The sequence below is a fragment of the Grammomys surdaster genome, unplaced genomic scaffold (assembly GCF_004785775.1).
Source record: "Grammomys surdaster isolate TR1022 unplaced genomic scaffold, NIH_TR_1.0 135, whole genome shotgun sequence".
Lineage (NCBI taxonomy): Eukaryota > Metazoa > Chordata > Mammalia > Rodentia > Muridae > Grammomys > Grammomys surdaster.
Window position 1 is genome coordinate 5591780 of NW_021604593.1, and position 25072 is coordinate 5616851.

The 25072-nt window shown below is 40.8% G+C and overlaps 1 pseudogene; it reads right to left on the reverse strand.

Moving 5' to 3' along the window:
* Positions 1–22571: 22571 nt before the first annotated feature.
* LOC114617261 lies at positions 22572–23738 on the reverse strand (annotated as a pseudogene).
* Positions 23739–25072: the final 1334 nt, after the last annotated feature.

A 25072-nucleotide genomic window follows, 5' to 3' on the forward strand; every position in this document is an offset into this window, starting at 1 on the left:
TTTTCCTGAGAGGGTCATTGTGCATCATGGGGATGTTCCCCCTGACACTTCCATACGTTTTGGTGAGAGAGACCAAGTACCTCTTGTCTTCGATGTCTTTATCTATCATCAGATGTTCATAAAATTCCTAGCCAAAGACTTAAGATCTCAGGAAAAGTAGCAGAAAAAGCAGAATTATGTATTGGAGTAGGAATGTCAGGAGACAAGGCCAAATGATAATAAGTAGAGATATATATTTTAACGACAAATAAAACAGAAACCAAATTGCCTTCAAGGCAATTTGTAAAAAGCAAAAATTTCCAAAATGCTTTTAGAGATCTGAATGCAAGCAAGCAAGCAAACAAACAAACAAAAACAAAACAAAACCAATTGTCTAGACTAAAATACTTTCAAAGCAAACAGACAGACTAGATACCTTATATCAAATATTTGGAAAAAAGACCAAAAGGTATCTTTCAAAGTAGGATCCTTGTTAATCATCTCAAAATAAGCAAAATGGTCTATTGAATAAACCGTGGTTTTTCTGAGGAAAGAACTCGATGACAGTCCACCTGAGGAAGTAACATTAGATGGTGTAGACTTGTCAATGGGTCCATGCAGGTACCTGGCCAGTCAGGTGATTTCTTCAGTGAAATGTGGACCTGAACCAGTGCAGACTCTCACATTGTAGTGCCCAAACCAAGGCTTTGATATTAAAGGGAGTAAGAGATAGTTTTTCCTGGAGCCATTTTGAGTGACCATGGACAGGAAACACAAATTTAGGTAACCCCACTTTTCTCTCTATCTTCACTAGGAATACTGGCCTGTAGTTTTCTTTTTGTTGTTTGTTTATCTGGTTTTGGCATTAGAGTGACTCTGCTTTCACAGATAGTCAGGGTCCAGATGGTCTACAAAATTCCTTTCTTAGGCATAAACCCTGGAGATATGTCAGGCAACTTGACTGAGGAAACTGTAGATGGGAGGTAATATGTAGTGGGGCAAAACAAGACCCCAGGATAGGGAACTACAGAAGAGCACTCTCAGATTAAAGGAGACAAAGACCTTGTTACCTTGTTTGCTCATAGTTGGCTTGCAGAGATGTCTTTAGTAGTTAGCAAAACAGCAGTGGGAAAAAAAAGTTTGTTTATTCCTGAAGTGAATCCAAATCCACGTATCTCTATGATTACCCTCCTTTTCAGGTCCTTGTGAAACAAAGACTTGAGACGAATAAAGCACCTGAGAACATGAGAATCCAGAAAGTGTTTGGAAATGCTATGTCTCTTTACTTCATCGTACTTTAAAGTTAACTGGAGTTAAAATTGGTAAGAATGATTTAGATCAATGGTAGACATATTACTGAACATAATCCATGGTTTTCAATAAAGTTTACTGCTAATTTTTTTCTGCCAGTGAAATGAGTTAATTCACAACAGATTAGATTAGATTAAATGCAGGTTTATTGAGAAGCTGGTCTTGGGTGAGGTCACTGGCCCCAAGAACTGAGGCAGGAAAGTCCGTATCGGGAGAGAGGTGGGGAGGAGGAAGAGAAAGACAGAAAGGGCATGCTCACAGAGAAGAGAAAAAGAGGAGGAAGAAGAAGAGGAAGAGGAGGAGGAAGAAGAGGAGGAGGAGGAAGAAGAGGAGGAGGAGGAAGAGGAGGAGGAGGAGGAGGAGGAAGAGGAGGAGGAGGAAGAGGAGGAGAAAGAAGAAGATGATGATGAGGAGAGAGCAAGAGTGTCTGGATTATATAGGGAAGAGCCTCTAGGGGAAGGGCAGCCCAGACTCTGGGCTGGAAAGTTCAGGGTTGGGGGCAGAGTATGCCAGGTAGGGACTGAGGGATGCTGGGAGAACCTGGAGGCCAGGTCTCCTTTGATACGTAAACTATTCACCTGTGTAATGTTAGTTCTTGAGTACTGAACTGAAAAAGAATAAGAAGAATTGTAAAACAAAAACAGGAGCAAGGGGAACCAGTTCCTGTGAAATTCTGTTGTATTTGGAGTACTGTAGCTGTTGCTTTGGAGACTGCTAGACAAAGCTAAGTTGAGCTTGAAGGCCAGCGAACTGCTAGGTAAGTTAGAATTCTTCATTCACACTCAGTGCCTATGTATGAAGTCTTTAGTTCAGATGAAAATAGCTAAGATAAAAAAGAATATTGAGCTGAAAGGGTTTGCAGTCCCATGAGGAGAGCAACAATACCAACCAACCAGAGCTCCCAGAGTCTAAACCACCAGCCTGGGAGCACATAGGGAGGGACCCATGGCTCCAGCTGTATATGTAGGGGAGGATGGCCTTGTCTGGCATAGGTGGGAGAGGAGATCCTGGTCCCATGAAGTCTGGACACCGAGTGTGGGGGAATTTGAGGATGGTGAGGGGCTGGGGGGGACATCCTCATAGAAGCAGGAGGGGGGGGATGGGATAGGGGGTTCCTGGGGGGGGAAATGGGGTAAGGGGATAATATCTGAAATGTAAATAAAATATCCAATAAAAAAATTAAAAAAATTTTTAAGGCCCAGAAAATGACTAAAAACGAGGTCATTTTAAAGAAAGAGTTCAAGCAGACTTCCCAGGAGTACCTATAGACTCAAACCAGCTCCCTTCCAAAAGCCTTGTAAGTTCTCCTTACTGGGCACAGTTAAACCCTGCGGGTCCTCCTTGTCCCAGACTCTATTTTCAGACAGTTATTATTCTGCCACCTCTCCTGCAGCAGTGAGCAGGCCTCCACTACCAACTTTCCTGAGGTTTCCTGGCCAGACCACCCATAAATAAAAAAAAAAGATTAGGCTTTCTTCGTAAAAATATTATAGCTTTGCAATACCTTTGCATACAAAGGGTGGGGTGTTGCTTACTGATGGTACAAATTTAAAAGCATTAAAAATTTAATTACCTCAATCTCTTCCTTTTTTTCTTCAAGGACACCTTCATCATATTTTAATGCTTTTTGTGACATTACAAATATTTTGCCTTTGAATGCCCGTGTGAAATGGGTGGAAATGTTAGTGAAAACACACTTTTATAGAAACAGAAAATAAATGTTTTTAGTTATAGTAATCTTTGTTTCATGATGGTCCCCAAGTTTGAAACTCTAGTAAGCTTAGGAGGGTCTTAACTTTTGTTTTACTTAATATAAATTATTATTGAACCAGTCACAAACAAGATACACATCTATTTTCATGGCTAATTATGTTTATATGTATACCTGGGTACATTTTCTACTTCATCTTTCTTTTTCAGTTACTTATGTAAATTAGTTATCTTAGGACCTAAAATAGTGGCAATTCTATGATTTTTGGTTAGGTTAAAAATATTGACCACAGGTTTCAAGTCTGGGCTCATTGTTTTGTGATACAGTTACTCAACCTAGGTACCGGCTCATTCTCTCTCTCTTTTTTTTTTTATAATTTATTTTTTCTCAAATCGTAATTCATTCACACAGGGGTTATAAACACAGAAAGACAGGATGTGGGAAAGGGAATGACACTGGAGTGTGGGTGTTCAGGGGGAATACAGATATCTTCAGAACCTGGTATCGGCTAGGTGAAGGTTCAGGGGACAATTCACTATGACTCTGCCTATGATTCACTTGTCCTTATCTAAGTTGGTATTGTCTGCCAAGGCTACCTATTTACAAGGTCTATGACTACTCAGGCTTATAAATTTCCACAAAAGCTGCCTGTTTACATTAGCTTATAGCCATCTGTTTCCATGTTTTTCCACTGAGACCCAAGACTTGGTGTTAGTATACACGTATGACAGGCCTATTGCTGATTTTAGGCCTGTGGCTGATTTTAGGCCTTCAGTGGGTAAGCAGGGCTGCCCCTGACATCTCCTCCCTTCTCTAAGTATAGAAGGGCTGTGGCAATTCTAAACTTGGGAAGGTGGGGATAGAGGCCTGACCTCCAGTATTTGAAGGGGACCTTGTAATGGCTCCAGTCCCCCTGTCGTTGTCCAGTGAGGCATGAGGGCCATACCCACCCAATGTCTTTTTCCTGGAGAGGGGATACTTTTGACATCAACCCCTATGCAGTCAGGCTTGTCCCTCAGGGAACCCAGATAGATATTTTTATCTTTTATTTATATTCCCTTGCAGTGCTTAGCCTCGAAGCCTAAGCAAGGATTCAGATCACCTGACAGAGGGGGTTCTGGGTGGCCTCTCTCTGCTTGGTCTAGGGGCAGAAGTCCCCCCTTTTAGGTTGGGTGGAGATGGGTTTTGGAAACACCCTGTATAAAGTAACAACCTCATCTTGAGTCTCGTGGTCCTCCATAGCTAACTTATGATAATGTATCTAAGTAGGTTTTGCTACCAAATTATTTATCTGTTGTATCACAGAGTTAGTTCGCCTATTTGAGGGCCAGGGACCAGCAGAAAAAAGCAAAGAGAACCCAAATAATGGTCCCAAGATGGGAGGAAATAGGGTTGACAACCTTGGGGAGGCTGAAAACCAATTCTTTTATCAGCGTTCATCTGTCTCTTTCTCTCTCTGATTTTTCTTAGGGCCTTCACTACCTGTTTCATGCTCTCTTTAACTCTCCTTGTCTTGTCTATGTAAAGGCAACATTCTTCTTTAAGGGCTGTACACAGTCAAGAGCTGTACACAGCCTTTTCTATTGTGATAGAGTAAATCAAGTCCAATAAGGATCTTTGCGATTTTAGGAGGTCTCTTCAGACAGCGAAACGAGGGATTTCTTCAGATTAGTGATGTCAATCTCTAGCTGTTTGGTGTTCTTGTCAGTGGCCCTTCAAAGGTCTGAGTAGTATAAGTTCGGAGCTTATTGGAACTTCTAACAGCAGACATCACGGGTGATTCATTTTTACCTGGGATGCTGCCTGAGTTCAAGCTCCTGGGAGTCCCTCTTCCTCTTGGTTTTCTGGGGTTGGGTACAGAGCTGCTGCCTGTGACCTGCTCTATGCTCAGGCCCAGACCGGAGACTTCCTTTTTTTAAAAAACAAAAACAGAAAGCTCGCTCGTTACTTCATTACATTGTAGTGCTCTCTTAAAATAAATATGGTAACATCAAGTGCACAGTGAGAAATGAAAACACACAGGGCAGCCGGTGACAGGTGGTCACAGACTTTACTGCTCGTACAGCACAGTGCCTGCCACCCCTGACTGGATACAGTCACAAAAGAAGAGAAGACCAGACCTCACCTCACCTCACCTCACCTCACCTCACCTCACCTCACCTCACCCCTCCAGCCTTCTGCCCCATGCTCCCTTCCTGTCTGCCTGACATGGCCAGTGCTAACACTGAGATGTCTGAGTTCCCTCTGTTCTCTTCAGTTATCTTCTGCAGTTGAGACAGATTCAAGTAACACTCTCAAAGGGAAATGTGCAAAACTACAAGTGGCTCCAGGGTCTTAGCACAGCTGGCTCATTGCTGGGGCACCTCTGCTCTCCAGAAACACCTATTCTGAAGCAGACAGCTGCCACAGGGACCAGCAGGGAAGCAGCTACCCCATTCTGAAATAATTGCAAATAACCACTTTGTTTTAAAAGAGGCAAAAAGCAGAATTACCAACGTCACCTGAGACAGCACACCGCACCGAGCATGCTGTTCCTTCAGAAGCAAGAACTATATGGTAGGCAAGTCAGGCCATCACAACACCACGAAGGAACCGGCAGCCAAGGCTGGAACGTATGCTACTATACCAAAATCCGCCTTTATTAAAGTGAACATATCATCACATTGCTTAGACCTAACCAGTGGTGGCTAAAGCCAGCTTAGCTGCCAGCTTCCAGTGAGGCCAGCATCAGCTAGCAGTACCCCACAACCCTCCTGATCGTGTGGCAGAAATACTCACTCCACATATGTAAACGTCATTTTAGCAGAACACAAACTTTGCCGATTTCAGTGCTTTTAGTGAATTGATATTTTCAGTAAACTTTTTCTGAGCAGCAAGGAACAGGTCTGTTTGTTTGTTTTTTTTTTTTTTGTTTTGTATTTTGTTTTTTTGTTTTTTCAGAAATCTTAGAACTGGATATAAAGGTTGGCAGTAGACACAGTCAATAAATATCATACAATTTCTAAAATGAAAAAGATTTCCCATACGTACTCCTTTTATGAAGACATTCAAACACCCTGACCCGAACAAGCCTCGGCCCTATAATCACGCACGATTACAGCTGGCCAACATGGGGCATCAGGCAATGTGCACCGGGTAAAGGAGGCCAGAGAGCAGATCACATTTAACTTATCCTGAAGAACTTCAAGTGAGGGGCCCACAGCCCAGGATCACTCCATGGTGTCCCTTATTCTGAGGATCTCAGTGGTCAGCGGGCCACAGCAGCGATGCCCATGAAAGCACAAGACTCACTCCTGGATACGCCGTGCCCAGCATCCATGTGTGCAATCAGTGGTGAGGGGATCTTCTCTGTTCTCTAGCAACCTCTGTAGAAAACTGTCCGAGGCTCGTCATACTTTGTACTAAATGGATGAAAATAATAAATTGGGATCCTGTCAGTACATCCTCTCCGAGTCCTGACTGCCGTGGTCACTTATGAATCTGGTTCTTCTTTGGTATTCAATCTCTTAAATTAAAACAAAACAACAACAACCCCCCCCCCCCAAAAAAAAAATAGAAGTTTACTTACCTTCCAGTACTCAGTTGGTTAATAAAACAAACAAACAAACAAACAATCAAACAATAAATAATGGAGCTTCCCAACAGGACCTCACAGATTTTGTTACAAGGGCATAAAGCAAGTAAATAAAAATAAATAAGTTCCTGATTTTATAGCACACTCGGGGGCTTCTTCCACTAACAGACAAAAACTTATAGACCTTTATGGTCTTTTAAAATCTTCTATAACAAGCTATAAAAATAGGTGTTGTATTTTTTTAAAAAAAACAAGTATATGTTTTATAGACTGTGGTATGGTGAGGTGGGAGGGGTGCCTCAGTACCATCCTGAGACATCCCTTCCCTGTGAGGTACCAGCCATACAACAGGAATAGTGTAGGATAGATATTATTTAGGGCATAGGAAAGGGAGTTGGGAAGGGAGTGGTGGGGGGAGGGAAGAGAGGGAGCTGGGAGAGAGAAGAGCCAGCCACGAACACGTGGAGAGAGAGGGGGTGAGGGGAAAGGAGAGAGAGGGAGAATGGGATAGGGAGAGAAGAGAGTCAGAGAGGGGGCAGAGAGATTAAGGAGGGGCCAAACAGCCCCTTTTATAGCAAGCCAGGCCTACTTGGCTGTTGCCAGGTAACTGCTGGGCAGAGCCTAGAAGGAATGCCAACAACAGGGATAATAAATAGACTGTGACCTCCTTGTTTATTCCCTTGACTTATGAAAACACAAATTCTGACTAGGCCTCCAAGTGCTTCAAGTGTAAAAATCAGGCCTTGCCTTTCCCTAGTGCCATACCAGGCTTCCTCTGAGATAGGCAAACTCACAGATAGGTTTCAAAGGAAAGCAGTCTTAAAGTTTCCGTATTGTCACTGACTTTAAAACTGGCTTTTTACTAATCCCTTATGCTCTAATGATTAAAAAATAAAACCCACGGACTTAGCTTTTTAGTGACTACTGTGGCACCTATGACTCATGGTATTAAGAAGGGAAAATAACAAAGATAAGTGGATAAAAATATGGAAAGATTTTTGATAAAGAAGAGTTCATATCTGAAGGTTAAAATGGATGAATATGTCCATGTGGAAAGGAAAAAGAAATTTATGGCAGTTGTGAGGATTTCAGTAAGTTATTTAAGGTACATAAAAGATGAGACTTAAAGATGATACTAAAACTTCAAAGTTTGATACATTGAGGTTAAACCTCCAGTTAAATCAATTGAGTTTCTTAGGGACAAGCTAGAAATCTCGTGCAATGGAAACTCTCTGGAATCTGAGGGTGACCCTAGCTAAAACTCCTAGCAATGGGAAGTACTTCTGTATTCCTGTATCCAGGCAAGATTTCCAGTGGAGGGATTGGGACATCAACTCAGGCACATAAACTTCAACCTAAAATTCTGACTGTAAGATGTGTTGGGGTAAAGTTGGTGCAAACATTGTGGGAATGGTCAGCTAATAGCTCGTCTAGCTTGAGATCCATGCCATGAGAGGGAACCTAGCCCTAACATTGCCTGGGGGGCCAGGATCCAGAGGTTGGAGAGCCCAGAGACCTAGGATAGAACCAAACAAGACCAACCACGAAACAGTCAATGAAATGATTCCTAATGATATTTTGTTCTACTCATAGATTGATGCGTAGCCCAATTGTCATCAGAGAAGTTTCACCCAGCAACTGATGGAAACAGATGCAACAGCCAAACATTAAGCAGAGCTTGGAAAATCTTGCTTAAGTCGGGGAGGAAGGAATGCAGAAGTCAGAGGGGTCAAGGTCACCAGGAGAACACAGCCCACAAAATCGACTAACCTGGGCTCATAGGGACTCACAGATACTGAACTGATAATCAGGGGACCTGCATGGTACTGACCTAGGCTCTATGCATATTTGTTACAGTTGTGTAGCTTGGTCTTCCTGTGGGATTCCTAACAGTGGGAGTCTGTGACTCTTTTGTCAGCTTTTGAGACTCTTTTCCTCATACTGAGTTGTCTTGTCTAGCCTTAATACGAGGTGACTTACCTGCAACTTGGTATGCTATATTTGGTTGACATCCCCAGGAGGCCTTCCTTTTACTGAAGGGAAATGGAACAGGAGTGGATCAAAGTGGGAGTTGAGGGGAGAGGGGCGTGGCTAGGGGGCGGAGACACAGACGAGACAGGGAGGAGTGGAGGGAGGGGAAATTTGAAACTGTAATTGGGATGGAAAAAAATTCTCAGAATTTTGTTCTCAGAAGTTATTAGTCTGTAATTCTTGGTAACAATAATAAGTTCTGGTTCCTAAAGCTTTATAAAAACAATTAAAATTGTCATAGATACAGGCTATAAAGAAAATCTTCTTTAGTCATTTAATTTTTTCCATATTTGTGTTGATAACTTTCAGGCTTTATTTTTGCTATTGATCAAACACATGGGTCTGTTCAAGCTTTACAGACACTTTTAAAGGATTCTCTTTGTTATGAGGATCTCAACAAAAATCAAATCAGACAATCATTCTGCTTATGTATCGAAAACATTTGTCTCCTTTTTGCAAAGTTTTGGAAGTCCATGTCCCTCATGACACTCTCTATAACCCTCAAGGACAATTTGTAATTAAATGAGTTCATTTTTTTGCACAAATATCAAATACATAAACAAAACAAAAGAGAAGAAAAGATTAACTGCTCAGGAACAACTTCTCTGATTTTCAACCACATGTAAACTGCGTGTAACTTCTGATTCTTATCCCCATCACCAAACTTCTTTTTGTTACACTGACAGTCTGTAGCTTATTTTGTAACACTTCTTATCATATTATTCTATATAGTAATGTCTTCAACTCTACATTTAAGATATCAAATGACCCTCTTTCATATTGGTTTCTATAAAAACTAAAATAAGAATGCTCTTCAGGAAATATAAATGTTCCATTGGGGAAATTATTGATAGTACTAAAAACTAGGAGTAAAAGGTATTTTAAGAATTGTTAATTCCTGGCATCTTAATACTTCTTAGAATCATAACTGCTACTATGGTGGGAGTGTTGGCTCTCAAACATGAAATATAAACAGCTCAGTTTACCAAAGAACTGGTCAAAACTGTTTCAAAGATAAAAAGAACACAAGATTGCCGGGCGGTGGTGGCGCACGCCTTTAATCCTAGCACTTGGGAGGCAGAGGCAGGCTGATTTCTGAGTTCGAGGCTAGCCTGTCCTACAGAGTGAGTTCCAGGACAGCCAGGGCTACACAGAGAAACTCTGTCTCAAAAAACCAAAAAAAAAAAAAAAAAAAAAGCCACAAGGGAAAAGTAGGTATAAACATTTGCAAAAGCTTGGGTGCTATCATTGATAACATTTATTGGATTAGGTAACAAGCGCAAGCTATTAACTATTGATAAAACTGTTATATGATCATGCTTATGTTTGTATTTCTGATTTATAAATATAAATAGCCCATAATAAATATAAAATACTCATGTGAATTGGTTAAAAACCTATTCAGATGGAAGTATAGACGAAATACAACAGTATTATTGACCATAGCCAATTACATCAAGAAATACATAAATACATTCAATAGAACATTCTCATTTGTCAATAGTTTCTGGCCAACAGTTTATAGATGAATTTCAAAGTAACTTACAGCATCACAATCTCTTTAATATTTTACTATGCTAAGCTACTAAAATCCTGATAAATCTAACATCAGTCGTTATTAGCCTTTTATTATTTCTAACAGGCTGCCTCTGCATCCCAAGAATCCAGAAAAGGCTGATTTTCCAAGAAAAGATTGGTTATGTCAACATGACACTATCAGAAGAGGGAGGTGGTTGGGTCCAGTGGTCTGCAGTTCCTTCCTCAAGTGCAAGCCCTGCGGTAGATGGGGCTATGTGACTGAGGAAAAGGCCAGGCAGGAGATAATGACTGGGCGAATGTCCGTCAGGAAAAACAAGACCATAATGACAGTGAAGTGTGAAAGAGGGAACTGAGACAGAGGTATTACATTGCTTGCACTCTGCTTACAGAGCTATCTTTAGTAGTTAGCTGAGTGATATACAAACAGCAGTGGAACAGAAGAGAAGGTGTTAATTTATGAACTGAATTTCCCATTACTCCCCTGTGTGTCAACATGGCTGCTGTCCTGGCAATAGAAGGAGTTTGGGAGTGCCTCTTCTGTTTCTATTTTCTGAATAGTTTAAGGATTGGTTGTACATCTTTGAAAGTCTGAGAGAGACCTGCTGCGGTTCCATCTGGACGACTTCTTCTTCTTCCTCTTCCTCTTCCTCTTCCTCTTCCTCTTCTTCTTCTTCTTCTTTAAAGCTGGAAGGCTTTTTATTACTATTTCAATATCTTTGTGTTGTTGACTGTTTCTTGGTTTAATTCTGGTGGTTTGACTGAATCTAGAAATTCATCTATTGCTTTTAGGTTTCCCATCTTAAAAGAATACTGACTTGTAAAATATTGCCTTATATTCTGAATTTCTTTTCTGTCTGTTGTAATGTTTACATTTTCTTTTCTGATTATGTTAATTTGGGGTTTCTCTGTCTTTTGTTTAGTTGGGCCAAAGGCCATTAATCTAGTTTGCCTTCTCTTAAAACATAAGCACCAAGATTTGTTGGTTCTTTGTATTGATTTATTTGCTTCTATTTCAATAATTATTGCTCTGATTTTCCTTATATGTGACTTGTGGTTTTCCTTTTGAAGCTTTAAGTACAACTTCTTTATTCCGTGTTCTTAGCCTTTCATGATGTACTATCAGGGCTTTCATTTCTGGTGTTGTCGATTTGATGCTCTGTGTGTTTCTTGTGGCTGTTTGGGTATGACTTTCCTTACTTTGGGGGAAGTTTTCTTCTACGATCATGTTGAAGATCTGGTCTATATCACTGACTTAGAATTCTTCCTTATCTATGCCTACAATTAGCAAGTTTGGTCTTTTCATGGTGTCCCACATATTTTGTGTGTTCCTTTACTGTGCTTGGATTTTTTTTCATGTTTCTTGTTTACTTGGTCTCATGTCTCTATTTTATCTTCAAGTTGTGATATTCTATGTTATGCTTGATTAATTCTACTTGTAAGACTTTTCTTTGAGTTTTCTAGTTTTTCTATTACTGAGTTTTAAAATTCTGTCTTCATTTCATCTTAATTGTCTTTATTGTTTCTATCTCTTTATTGAATTCTGTTCTTAGGACCTTCATTACATCTATCTGCCTTATACTTTTGTTTTATTGGGTATCACTCAGGTTTTTATTTTCCTTAGTGTTCTTTCTCCTTAATTTTATTGAGCTTTTTCTTTCTGTCTTCTGTATCTTTGAATTCTTTGATGTGATTTATGAATTAAAACAATTAATTGTTATCTAAGTATTTCTAGTTCCCAAACCAAATTCTTTAGGCTTGAGCTTTTTCATTTTTGTGCTGAGAACTAGCCAATGCAGACTTCTTTTGTTTGTGTCTGATTTGAACAGAGCAGATTGGTGTAAAAAAGGGGATGTATGGGTGAGTTGGGCCTTGACTTAGTTTTTATTATTGTAAAGAGACAACATGACCAACTCATAGAAAGGAAAACATTTAATAGGGGCTGGCTTAAAGTTTCAGAGGTTATTTTATTATTATCATGGTAGGAAGCATGACAGCATCCAGGCAGACATGGTGCTAGAGAAGGAATGGAGAGTTCTACCTCTTGATCTGCAGGTAGGAGGAGACTATATACTACACTGGGCATAGCGAGCATAAATGACCTTAAAGTCTGCCTCCGTAGTGATACACTTCCTCCAATAATGCCACATTTCCTAATAGTGCCACTCACTATGGGCTTATAGGGTCCATTTTTATTCAAACACCACAGTCCTATAAGTTGAAATAGGCATGGATGGAGTGCAGTCAGTTGGACAGGAGACTGGGTTGGTAAGCAGTTGTGCATCTTCCATGCCTGATATGTGTGGGTAGATCTGTGGGCTGTAGATGATGTGTAGAGGAGAGAATTAGACAGTTATAAATCTAGACCCTAGAGAAGGATGTGCAATCTGACTGGATGACATGGTTTGGTGTGGTCTATGGGTCAAGGGATGGACAGGGCAGGTCCTGGTGTTCTTGGAATATCAATAGACAATTCTATATAAAGAAAGGATCCAATGAGATTTCATGTGTACTATAAATTGACCATTAGATGGTGACTTTAACTGATTCCCCTCATGAAGCTTGCAGATATTTGTTCATTATACAGGAATCTCTGATGTAGTGTCTTAGGGTTTTACTGCTGTGAACAGACACCATGACCAAGGCAAATATTATAAAGGACAATGTAATTGGGGCTGGCTTACAGGTTCAGAGGTTAAGTCCAGTATTGTAGAGTGAAAAATTATAGATACTGGGTATATAGGATCCTTTTTAGACATATAAAATATTCTTTAGGCTTTCTTTATAAAGACATGGAGAAACCGAGCCATAAAGCAAGTTAAGAATGTAGAAAGACCAGTCACCATTACTGGAACTGGCCGACAGCAAAGAGAAAGGAAAGAATGCAGGTGAGCTAGGTAGAACCAAGCTGGAAACCAAGCTGAGAACCAAGCTGGTAACCGCAGTGACAGGGCAAGGCCACAGTAACAGGGCAGGACCACATTCTTGAGAAAGATTAGCATACAGAGAGTTTTCACATGACCCTGACTCACATAGGTTGGGTTCCTTTGGAATGTTCCACTATTTTTATGTTATGTCACCTTAACAACCCCTCATCCCCCTCCCCGTTCCTTGGTTTGTGGTTTTTCCCCTTAAAAACCCCTCTCAAACTGGCTGTCGGGGTCAATTCAGCTCCTGCGTGGGCATACGAATTGACCGGCAGCTAGCTGTCACATGCCCTAATAAACCTCGCTATTGCTCCGGTACATGATGTCTCGAGCAGATTACTGGGTGGTTGCGATTTTCTGAGACTTGAGTGAGGGTCTCCCCTCTGCGGAGGTCTTCAGTATCATCAAGGTGGAAACATGGCAGCATCCAGGCAGGCATGGTGCAGAAGGAGCTGAGAGTTCTGTATCTTCACCTGAAGGCTGCTAGTAGAATACTGACTTCCGGGCAGCTAGGATGAGAGTCTTAAAGGCTCTTAAAGACAAGGTTCTTGTCTTAAAGACAAGGCTCAAGATGAATACAGCTGGAGAATTTATTCTTTGTTCTTTGTGTCTTGATTGGCAAGATAAGTCCCTGAATATAGTAATCATGGGAACTTTGTTTATGCCTTGTTTGTTCCTTAACTATTCTGTTCATGCCTTGTTTGTTCCTTGACTACTTTGTCTTTGACCTAGAACTGACCCTACTCTTTGCATGTACCTAGAATGATGTAAAAACAGGCTGGAAAAAAAATAAACCCACCCCAGCTCTTGCTGGGATCTCACTATAATGTTGTCTAATTGTCTTTTCTTTCTTCAATCCTCCTTCCCCCCTGGACACCCTGTTTGTTGACTGACTGAGCTGCCTTGCTCACCCACTCCACAAGGGCCCTGCATATGTTCATAGACTCCTACTTCCCTATTCCATCGGTTCCATTCAACCATACTAATGTAACCGCATCATCACTACCCTACTCCACAGCACAAGACAGTGCCCTTCTAGCATTACCCATGTCACCAGCCTTCCTACTTTTAACTTTTCTGGCTTGTCTTCTGATTTTCAATATTTCTGGGGACCTAACTTCCTTGCTATAAGCAAATACTCAACCATCCCTCCTAATTCATACCCAACTCTGCTGCCAACTATTAGCTTTAACTTCCCCTCCAAATCTTACCAGTTTTTCCTTGATACCAATGCTTTTTGACCAGCTAATGGGCCATCTGACTCATCCCTCTTACCACTCTGGGCATTCTTTTAGGATACCAGACAGAAATAGCTGGACTCAGCAGTTTTTGTTTTGTTTTGTTTGTTTGTTTTAAAATTAATTTATCTCTCTGTTTCTCCACTTCTCAGAAAACCTTAGGGAAATTTCAGATAAGCTTGATACCCTTTAGGATCAACTGGATTCTTTGGCCACCATGATACTCTAAAATCAAGGAGTCTTCCTGACAACTGCCAACGGATTTGTGCCTCCCTTGGGCAGTGAACAATGATCACAAATCCAAACTGTTTTAAGGTGGAATCCAAAGATTCAAAGACCAGACGGGGATGATTCAGCCTCCTCCTCCTTTCATGGGCTCTTGACTCCCTCCCATCCCAGCTCCTCTTCCCACTCATCCCTTCCCTCCTAGCATTTTTACCCTGTCTTTAAAACTTGTACAGAAGTTATTTCTAGAATAAATCAGCAACAACTCTTGGTTATCACCACATAAGATAAAGCAGAAGAAATGCTTCCCTTAGAGTAGCTCACACCACAAATTTACAAACAAATCCCCCTCTGTGAGGAGGAAGCCAACTATTACCATGTCCCCTGGAGTCTGGAGGTTACAAAAAAAAGTCTGGCATCTCCCACCTTGCAGTTTCTTCTGGCCTGGTAAGTCCAGCCCATCCATCTTCCCTACTCTGAATGATGGACGCTGATTATAGACTCTATGTGGCAAGTTCTCCTGTAGGCTCAGATACTGAATTATAGGGTTTGTGGCTGCCAATCTCAGACCAAGAAAAGTTGACTCTCACCGTTTTGAAGTCAAACTGAGTCTAAACTTTCATTTTCCTTCACTGATCTATTTCTTACATTTAATTTTAGGTGGAATTTAGACACAAAATAAAAAAATAACCCTGACAGATTTGTTTTTCTAAAAAACTCAGATGGCTGAAATAGATGATTGGACAGAAAAGAAGGTTAAGCAGGTACAACTACAATATTTCACCTTAGGTCTTTCAGACATCAAAGGAATTTTACACTGGAAAAACAATCACTACAGGGGAAGAGATTAACATCAAGACAGGAGGTGAAACTATCAAGAAGCAAAAAAAGAGAGAGAGAGAGAGAGAGGGAGAGAGAGAGAGAGAGAGAGAGAGAGAGAGAGAATCATTTTAGTGTTTCTGTCAGACATATGAATAAACAAGAAGCATGATAAAGAGCCCCATTAGGTGAGCTGTACTTTTCAACTCAACTTGCAGATTTATGAGCAGTAGGTGGGTCAAATTCTCTTTGGCAGCATCTCACTTGAGGGAAATATATGAAAGTGTACAGAACAGAATCACAAGATCAAAACAAAGACATCAAGAGGAGTAACAGGAGGGAAAAGAAGCAGAAAGACAAAAATAAAAACAATCAAGCTGGGCAGTGGTGGCTCATGTCTTTTATCCCGGCACTTGGGAGGCAGAGACAGGCAGATTTCTCAGTTTGAGGCCAGCCTGGTCTACAGAGTGAGTTCCAGGACAGCCAGGCTACACAGAGAAACCCCGTCTCGAAAAACAAAAAACAAAAACAAACAAACAAAAAAACCCAACCATAACAGGCCGACCTTGCTTGTGAAACTGCCTTGGAAGCCATGCCTTGTTTGGATAAAAAGCGGTGTGGTGTGGGGTGTGTGTGTGTGTGTGTGTGTGTGTGCGGAATACTTGCAGGACCTTAGTATTATCACCATTTGGAAAATTCTGTAGATGCCTGCTTTTTTTTTCACGTCTAGTAATGAAATACAAAAGCCTTTAAGATCTGGAAATAAATATCTCTGTTCTTCCCCAGGAAACACTTCAATTAGCAAATAACTGTAACTGCATCATTACCATTTAATTTTCTGGGCAGTTCCAATGGCACCTGGAAGATAATAAAAAGATGTCGATATTATTCATATCTTTAATTGCTCCTATTAGCATGTTTTTGCTATCCTGTGGGCAAAATTTTTAACACTTGGCTGGGCATACAGTAGAAAAAGGAGTCATAATAATCCAGACTGAAATACCTTTCTAAGTACCCATTACATTGGATAGCTATAAGCAACAATATACCTTGGTAATAAAACCTATTTACTGGTAAAACTTAAAATTGCTTTAATGGCTTTATAGCAGTCATACAATTAAAATAATTATACTGAGTTGCAGCTGTTTTGATGAGTCTAGCTACAAAATAAAGTAAAAGAGTAAGGAAAACAAAGAAAGCTAATTCCAAACCGGTACAAGAATCAAGAGGACCTAACGTGCAGAAGTGCCCTCTTCCCTTCAAAGCCATTTCTTGCTCTTGTGAGTGCAGAACTGTCCTTCTGTATATGTACAAGAAATTACTTTATACTTTAAATTCTCTTTATGTTGTAGAAATTACTTTAATTCCCAGCCTGGGGTTTCTACCCCCACCTTTGGTTATTGAGTTCCTGCATAAAAACACACTCACAGTCCTTTATATTTACAATAAGCCTTAAACAACACAAGAGTTAGACAGCTGCCTACCCTTCATGCTGCTAGAATATACTTTCCTATTGATATTCCTGAGTTATTACTTAGTATTTACTATGTTTCATCTGGGCTGCTCTTAACTCCAACTGGGCAGCACTCAGGGCTCTACTCTCTTGACTCTTAACCCATGGTGGCTTCTCTTTTCTCCTCTCCTACATGTCCTTCCCCTCCTCATCCTCCTCATCCTCCTCCCTCACTTCCTCCTCAGCCCTTGAAGCCTAAACCCCACCTATGTCTCTTCTCCCAGCTATTAGATGCTGACATCTTTATTTACCATAATTGGTAACTATGAAATAACTTGGGGAGTGGTTATTCAGTATCTTATGTGCAGACTCTCTTAACTCTGGGTCAACCAGTCTTGAGGGCCCCAAATTAGCATTAGAATACAAGTAGCATCAGGCCAACCCACTACACCCCACTCTATTGATAAGGCTTGCTAAAACAAGTTTTATGTATTGTGGAGGTTGCCTGTTTATGGAATCCCTTGGCAATCTCTTTATCTTGACTTAGCATTTTTTGTCAACAAGCTAGATATTTCCTAATCATGGTCAAAACCATTTATACAAAACCTAGAAAACCAAGAATCTCACTATCTCCATAGATTTTATTTGATTGCAGACTTTTGTATTTTTTTCAGGTAAATAATTTTGTGTTTCAAAAATTCATTAAGAAATTGTCAGGGACACTTGTGAACTCAGGACTTTGTGATGTAAGACCCTGATCCTTGGTCAGTGGTACTTACTTTGAGATGCCCCCAAGTGAAACACCAAGACGCAGATCGATGCAAAAACAAGAGGTTTATTTTGGCATGTTGGGATTGACCCTCAATCAGTCCCTCAAGATGAGTGACGAGAAGGTGACCCCGAATGGCTGTTACAAGCAGTTTTTACTTTTTAGGGGCATAGGTAACATCAGCAAGGTTACAGTTCAAACTTATTGGCTAATCATATTGACCTTTAAATCTATTGGCTAGCAAGCATAACACGCATTTGAACTCTACAACTTTCCAGAGGTCCAGGTGACTATCAGTCACTACAGTCTGAGAATTTTTTTACTCAAGGATGATCCTGTGGGTGGAGAATGTAACTTGGCCTAGCCTTGACTCAAGGCAGGTGGGTGTAAGGCTGACAAAAGCCCCTAGGGCCTTTCAGTGACAGCCTGTGGGAGAAAAGCAGGCAACACAGTAGAGAAAAGCTTAAGTCCTGGCATGGTGGTACACACTTTTGATCCCAGCATTCAGGAGATAGAGCAATGCAGATCTCTGAGTTCAAGGTCAATCTATAAAGCAAGTTAAGACAGCCAAGCTTAGCAGTGAAGGAGTTGGAAAATGGAAAGGTAGTGATAATGTAATAGACTAAGGGGTCATGTTCCAGCTCCAGCAAGGAGCAGAACTAGGCAACTTCAGCCATGTAGTTCTGGCTTTAGAATAGAAGAAACTGCTAGGACAATTTATGCTGGTTAGCTGTAGCTAAGAAATTAATGGCAACTAAGAAGAGACCAGCATCACTGTGGTAAAATCTGGGAAGTGTTTTCTGAGAATACAAAGAAGCTGTGTTCCAGAAATAGCCAACGCTGTACTTTGTGCTACAGCTGTACTTGGTAATGTGTAAGAATCACCAACATGGTACTGGTTTTATAGTCATGAAGGAGCCATGGAGAACAGCTGAGCCTTGGCACTGTGAGAGGCCAGGAAAGGCCATTGGTAAAGATGCAACCTCAGTTGCAGTTGAGGGCCGAGGACTGAAGGGGTCATGAAAAGGAATTGAGGCTTGGTACCATGAAGAGAGCCTATGAAAGGCTTTTGGTGAAGCCAGTTGCAGCAGAAGACTTCAGTGTATTGGAGATGCCAGTACCATGGGATGATCACCATGAACAGCAGCAGCAGTGGAGTGGAGTAAACCAAAGCCTACCTAGAGTGCTACAGAGAACAGAGCTGGAGCTGTGACCCAAGCTTTTTGGAGGAACCCAGAAGTTCATGTGTGGATTCCAGACATTGGAACAAGAAGGTGTATTGTTGAAGTTGCCCTGGAGACTCCAAGATGCCAGAGCAGTAGGATATCTGCTGAGGAAAGCTGCTAACAGGGAGTAGAACCTGCCCATGAGAGAGAAGTTTGTTGCAGTCAACAAAGAAGAAAGGAGTTGGAGAGCTGAAGACTGCTTTGACATCAGACATGAAGATGAAGAGTTTGTAGTTTGCTTAGGTTGTTTCCTGTCTTGCCTTTGGGATTACAGTTAAGTGATTGGATGCATCTCAGAAGAGACTTTGAACTTTGGACTTTTAACATTGTTGAGATTTCTATAGACTCTGGAGACTTTGGAAGTTGGACTAAATGTATTTTTTATTATGCTATGGATATGATATGTATGGCCCCATAGACTCATGCATTGGAACAAACCTATGGGGACTAGAAAGTAGAATGTGGTGATTTTCATTCCTAATAGTGCCCAGAGAGTGGCACTATTAAGAGTTGTGGCCTTGTTGGAAGAAGTGTGTCACTGTGGGGGTGAGTGATGAAACCCTCTTCCTAAACATGTGGGAGCCAGTGTTCTCCTAGTGGCATTCAGATGTGATGTAGAGCTCTCAGCTCCTCCTGTACTATGCCATGCTTTCCCCTTGATCATAATGGACTGAACCTTTGAACCTGCCAACCAGCCCTAATTAAATGTTGTCCTTATAAGAGTTGTCTTGGTCATGGTGTCTGTTCACAGCAGTAAAACCCTAACTAAGACAGGGAGTAAGGTAGGTATGGGGGAGGGAGAAGGATAAAATAATAATAAGAATGTCTGAAAAGGTCATGAACTCATACTATTGACTATTTACTTAAAATATTTGCAGTGCATAAAATTTTGTGTATAAATATACATGTATGTTTAAGTGAACTTTTCTCATCTGGCCTGACAAAGCTCCCTCCAAAGATCTTTAAGTTTGTCCTTTCAGTTTCTGTGAAGAGTTTTCTTGTGTTTTTGAAGGGAATTGCATTTAATATGTGGATTGCTTTTAGTAGGATGGTCAGTTTTACTATATTAATACTACTGATCCATTGATCTATAAATATGGGAGATCTTCCTTTCAATGTTTTACAGTTTTTACTATACACGTCTTTTACTTGTTTAAGTAGAGATATCCCAGGATTTTTTTTTTGAGACTATTGTGAAAGGTGCTATTTCCCTGATTTCTTTCTTAGTCTATCATTTCTGTATAGGAAGACTACTGATTTTTGTGTGTTAATTCTATGTGATGCTCTTTTGCTGAAACTGTTTATCAGCTGCACATGTTTCCTGGTGGATTATTTAGGGTCTTTTCTGTATAAAGTCATATCATCTTTCATTTAGATACTTTGATGTCTTCTTTTCCTACCTGTATCCCCTTAATCTTCTTTATTTGCCTTATTCTTCTAAGACTTCAAGTACTATATTGAATATGTATGGAGATAGTGGATATCCTGTCTTTGGTTCTAATTTTAGTGGAAATGCTTTGAGTTTCCTTCCATTTATATTGATGTTGGGTGTGAATTTGCTGTATATTGCCTTTCTTATATTAATCTCTGTCTCTTGTATTCCTCGTTTCTCTATGACTTTTATTGTGTTGGAAATTTGGATGTGATGCAGTAAATATAAACACACTAGTGATATGATCATGTGTGTTTGTCTTTCAATTTGTTTATGAGTCAGATTATGTGTTGGTTTACATATGTTGAGACATCCCTGTATATCTGGGATGAAGCCAACTTGAGTGTGGTCAATAATCTTTATGATTCATATATGGTCAACATAGAACTGCTTTCTTTGTTGGGTCTTTGTGTAGTTTAGCTATTATAGTAATTGTGGACTTGTAGAAAGAATTAGGCAATGTTCCTTCAGGTTATATTTTGAGGAATAATTTTAGGGGTGTTAGTGTTTATTCTTCTTTGAAGGTCTTGTAGAATTCAGATCTGAAACCATCTGGCCCTGAACTTTAATTTTTTTGCTTTCTCTGGCTCTTAGGAAAGTGTGGTAGGTTTCCTGGTAGACAGTGCTTCTTTATGTCAGGGGTGGCAGTAAGGAATAGAGTTGTGTTAGGAGAAAAACGTTAAAAGACTTCAAGAAAGAGCTAAGAGGATCCTGTCCACACCAAGAGGCATGGTCCCCTGGAAGGTTGGAGGTGTGGTAAGGGGAATGGCTCTTGTAAGCATGTTGAAGAGAGACAAAGATGAATCTGAAGAGACAAGGATGAAAGGGCTATGAGAATCCTAAGTCTGAAACAAAAGTTGAAATGGATGGAGTTGAGGTGGAGAAGGGGCACCTGGAAGCAGGCTGCTATTAGGCTGATGGTGACAGTGAAGAGATCATAATGGAGAACAGAAAGTGTGAATCACCTGCCTGAGTCCATAATAGGCATGTCCACTGGTGTTGCCAGGTAGAAAGAGGTTCTAGGATTCTGTGGTTGGCACAAAGGAGGGGGAAGGGAGGGCCGAGGGGATCCACAGGAAGGAGGAAAACTGCATCCTTGAAAGATTCTGTGGAATCTCCAAAGATCTACAATAATGTGGGAATATTTTAGAGATTATTGGTCCTTATGAAGACTTTGGATGCAATTAATAGTGGGTCTGAGGCTTTGTATGTAAAATATTAATATCTTTGCCCATCAGAATGAAAATAACTACTGTGGTGGCTTGAATAGAAATGCCCCCATAAGTCCACAGTTTTGGATACCTGGGTAATGCTATTTCATGAAGTTCTGTAGAGATGCTACCTTGCTGGAAGAAGTATGTCACTTGGAGTGGGCTTTAAGAGTTTCTAGCCTTTTGCAGTTTCTAGTTTGCTCTCTCTGCTTTATGTTTGAGGTTGAAGAATGATGTCTTTGTTTCTTGCTTTGGCTGACTGCTTCACCCAACATCGTGGACTCTTTCCCTGGAACTTTAAGATAGAAATACACTTTTCTTTCTTTAAGTTGTACTTGCTCATGGTATCTTATCAAAGTAACAGAAACGTAACTGACACAACTGGTGACAGTACAAAGTAGAAATAAAATATGTGATGCAGTAAATATAAACACACTTGTACAGACAATGAGTAAAATGTGATAATCCAGTATTTTATAACCTAAGCATAGTGCATATATTTCATGGTTTATACTCTCACACAATTCAGAGAAAACAATATGGTTGAGTGTGAGAACAGGGGAAGATGAAGAGATGAAGTAAGCAAGTAAGGGTGAACGTTAACAGTGGGAAAAATTGGTCCTTTTCTTACTCTTCTTTTCCTACATTATGTAAGTGAAGAAACAAGTTATTTAAAACTGTTCAGAATTTAATAGCAAAACGAACCCATGATGGATGATGTTGCACTATAAAATATGTACTTGTTCATCGTCTCCCCGGATTTCCTGGTGCAGAACATCTTAAGTTCTCTGAGAGGTAAGAATACACTTTGTGCTAATAACATGACAAATGAGACCCCTAATAGCTTTAGGCTGACAGCTGGTCACCGGAAAGATGCATTATGCTATTAGAAGTCTAGAAATTCAGTACCATTGATAGAGAAGAAAATCAATCTAGTTGAAAACAATGAAAACTCCATGGGTCTGAGCAGTATAGTCTTAAAAAACACAGATTCAAGCAATCTTTTTTTTTTTTTTTTCAGGGCATGAGTTCCTTTTATCCCTAGCTTCCCTGTCCTACCCATCTCTGCCTACCTTCTCTACCTCCCTCTTCTTCCTTCCCTTCAAACTGCAAGCACCAGCAAGTAGAAACCCATGCAGGTTATGAATAGGACTGGAACTGCCCCTCCTGACAGCTCCAGGGAGGGCTTTATACCCCCACATTATCTTGTGCCTCTGTGAAATCTGTCAGTGAGGATCTTGTACTTCTGTGTTACTTCATCAATCCTGGCAGCTAGGCTTATCCTAGAGTTGCTGCTGCTCCAACTGTTCGGCTCTCCTTCCTGCCTCCTTACTGCTTCCATAGCTTTAGCAGAGGTGTCTGCAATCTCCATGACTGCTCTCAACAATTGGCCATAGGAAACCAGATTCTGATAGACAGATTGGATGATGGGGCCACTTGGGTGCAGGCTGGGTACTGGGCGCTGGCAGCATTCACCTAGCTCATCATCATAGACTTGCAGGAAGGCCAAGATGAGCTGGTAGAAGTCAGAGATGACCAGACAGAGTTTCTGGTCTATGGTGCTGGTGTCAGTCCCTGCTTTATGCTGTGCAAAGCACTGGTCTCGGAGTGTCTGAAGCTTAGTAGCACTCTGCTCCAGCTGCCTGGCCAGATCTGCCACCTTCTCTCCCTCTAACTGGGCAGAGGGGCCAGCCTTTGGCAGGTCATCACATTGCTTGTTGAGAGAGGACTGCATGTCCAGGGGCCATGGGTCACTTTCAGGTTTCAAAATTGCCCACAGGTTAGGGCTAGAGAAGAGCTCCCCAAGCAAGGCCTCATTCTTCTCTGTGGTGTCTTCAAGGTGTTCCTTCAGGCTAGAATGACTGAAGCATCCAGTGGCCAGGCTCCGCATCATATCCAGTAACTTGTCCATGAACTGTAGCTGCTTCTGGGGACACTTACGGCCCATTAGAAGATCCTGGTCATCTGGTGCACACAACATCAGCTCATGGCCTAGCTTCACCATCTCCTGTATCTTCAAATCCACTGCATTTCCTTTCAGTGAGCTGAACTTGTCTTGCAAGGAGGGACAGACCCGTATACATATCCACTCCAGTATGTCCAACCAGTACTTTGAGGGCCTACACAGCAGTTCCATGATTGGCTTTGGTTCTGTAATATACAGACCGTCGAGGAAAGGGCAGTTTACACCCTTCAGCTTCTCGAACACCTCCACAACTGCCTTGACCACACAGTCATCGCCCACATCTTCGTAGTAGCTGTCATCAGATCCACTACCAGCACCCTTCTCCGCCATGTTTCGCTCTCTGACCCACAACTGGCTCATGCCCCCAAGCTTACAGGCCAGATTCAAGCAATCTTGAAAATATGTTGTAAGATTTTTTATGAAATGGCAGTCTCTGGAAAAGGAGTTCACAGCTTTATCATTTGCTATGAATTATGATTGAGGCTGTAAAGTTACGTGGGTTTGTAGTAAAGTGTTAGGTCTGTCTCAGTATCTAGGTTGTTTGTGGGCAACAGGGTTCTACATCTGAAGGTTGGCAGAAGTTAATGATGCCTAAGGCTACTTTGTGTTATCAGTCGAGGCAGAGGTTTAGCTATACATCTAAGATTGGACTCCCAATAGCTTCCCAATTTCATCTTAAGTGTCCTCCTGCACTACTACATCATTTTAAATGATTCTTTTATTTTCTTGATAGGGCAGTCAAACTCCCTGAGAGCAAAGGTATGGCAGCTGAAGATCGAAATTTCCAGTAATAATTATGGACATCCATGTTTGTTGGTGCCTTATGGTTACTTGGTAAATACACCAATGTACAGAGAATTTGATGTATGCTGGCTTTCCAGAACAAGGTAATAAAATCTATGTGTTTTGAAACTTTCCAGATCTTGTCCTATATTTAAGAGTTCTATAAGTTGTTCTACAAAATTGTCAAGTCTAAGAATGTCATGGGCCTCTCAAATGCTTGGTCAAAAAGGCAGGTCATTATGGAGACATGTGACATGTATTTGAAGTCAGAAATGCATCTATTGTCAGAACAGAATTGAACTGTTGCTCACCCCATTGATATCAGCAAAATATTGGCAAAGTAATCATAGAATTGTGCTATGAAATAAGCAATAATTGTATAAAATTTTTTATTCCATAACTCTAGAATTGGACATCATCTTACAGTGCAGGAACTCTATTGTCTGCATTTGTTGTCAGCAATTCAAGAAGTTGCCACGAAATTCTAAAATCCTGAATCCCATATGCTACATTTTCTTATTGATTCACTATGGACTCACCTCCTCATAGAAACATTTTTATCTTCTCTGCAACGTGAAGCCTCTTAGGAACTGAAAGTATATAATTCTATGTATACACTTACTCTGAGCACATGGCCACCTCATAGATGGCAAAAAGTGGAGGTGGAAGAGTACATGCATACCCAGGAAGGAGCCCAGGCAACACTCTCTCATTTCCCACTTCAGAATGCTAATTATTTCAAACTGGGGGCATTTGGTGAGCAGCAAATATAGGAAGGCATTTCCTTTGAGTATTTTTATCTACTTGTAAAAAGACTAATGAATGAAATGTCATAAATCTGTCCCTAAGAATCTCAACAACCAAGAAAGATTCATTTCTCT